Genomic DNA, 1722 nt, shown 5'->3' on the forward strand with positions numbered 1-1722 from the left:
TAGGCACATGAAAAAATGCTCAGTAGCACTAATTATCAGAGAGATGCGAATCAAAACTACAGTGAGATGTCATCTCACACCAGTCAGAATGGCCATCATTAAAAAGTCCATAAACGATAAATGCTGGAGAGGGTGTGAAGAAAAGGGAACCCTCCTACCCTGTTGATGAGAATGTAGTTTGGTGTAGTCGTTATGAAAAACAGTATGGAGATTTTTTTTTAAAAAACTAAAAGTAGACTATATGATCCAGCAGTCTCACTTCTGGTGATATATCAAGAGGAAACTCTAAATTTGAAAAGATACATGCACCCCAATGTTCACAGCAGCACTATTTACAATAGCCAACACATGAGAGTAACCTAAATGTCCACTGACAGGTGATTGGATAAAGACGTTGTGATATGTACAATGGAATACTGCTCAGCCATGAAAAAAGAACAAAATAATGCCATCTGCAGCAACATGGATGGACCTGGAGATTGTCATACTAAGTGAAGTAAGCCAGGAAGAGAAATAAAAATACCATGCAATATCACTTATATATGGAATCTAAAAAAAAATGGCACAAATGAACTTCTTTACAAAACAGAAAAAGACTCACAGACATAGAAAACAAACTTATGTTTCGTCTTTTACCAAGGACCTGCCAACATGGGCCATGTTCACACCAAAACCATAGGGAAGGTGGCCCAGGCCATCACTGAGACGTGCTAAACATTCCTGTGCAACAAATTCCACATCAGCACACGTGTGTGCAAGGAGATCGCCGTTATTCCCAGCAAGAAGTTCCACAACAAGATAGCAGGCTGTGTCACACATCTGTGAAGCTGATTCAGAGAGACCCAGCGAGAGGTACCCCATCAAGCTGCAGGGAGAGAGAGAGAGGGATAATCATGTTCCTGAGGTCTCAGCCCTGGATCGGGAGATCAATTGAAGTAGATCCTGACACTAAGGAAATGCTGAAGCTTTTGGACTTTGGCAGTCTGTCCAACCTGCAGATCACTTAGCCTACAGTTACAATGAATTTCAAACCACCAAGTGGAGTTGTTTGAATCTTTCTGCTGTGGTTTAATATTTTCAGTAAATCTCAACAATCAAAGGGGAAGAGGAAGAGGAAGAAGGAGGAAGAAAACAAACTTTTCGTTACCAGAGTGGAAAAAAGAGGGAGGGATAATTTAGGAGTTTGGAATTAGCAGATACAAACTACTATATATAAAATAGATAAACAACAAGGTCCTGCTGTATAGCACAGGGAACTATATCCAATACCTTATAATAGCCTATAATGAAAAAGAATGTGAAAATGAATATAAATATAACTGAATCACTATGCTGTAAGTCAGAAATTAACACAACATTGTAAACCGACTATACCTCAATTTAAAAAAAAAAACCTGTAAGGTAGAAGGATCATAATTCATATAGCTGGATCTTATTCTTTTCTTCTTTATTGAGAAAAGCTATTATTAAATAGATCTTAAGTATGAAATATCAGTTACAATCATATCTGGTTATCGTTTCTAACTGGTTTACTAATATAGTAACTTGTGGACTGAGGCAAGTTCTACACACCTGAAGTAAAAGAAGGGTGTCATAATTAGAAGTGATGTTATTTCTGACCACAAAGTACTATGCAGCCAAAATTTAAAAGAAAAAAAAAAACCTCTCTATGTGGAGATATTAAAAGAAATACACGACATATCATTATGTGAAAAAAAAGTT

At 37.1% G+C, this 1722-nt stretch overlaps 1 pseudogene; it reads left to right on the forward strand.

Annotated features, from left to right (window-relative positions):
• The first annotated feature begins 651 nt into the window (after nucleotides 1-651).
• LOC135319352 (small ribosomal subunit protein eS17-like) lies at nucleotides 652-1052 on the forward strand (annotated as a pseudogene).
• Nucleotides 1053-1722: the final 670 nt, after the last annotated feature.

Source organism: Camelus dromedarius, chromosome 26, assembly GCF_036321535.1.
Source record: "Camelus dromedarius isolate mCamDro1 chromosome 26, mCamDro1.pat, whole genome shotgun sequence".
Lineage (NCBI taxonomy): Eukaryota > Metazoa > Chordata > Mammalia > Artiodactyla > Camelidae > Camelus > Camelus dromedarius.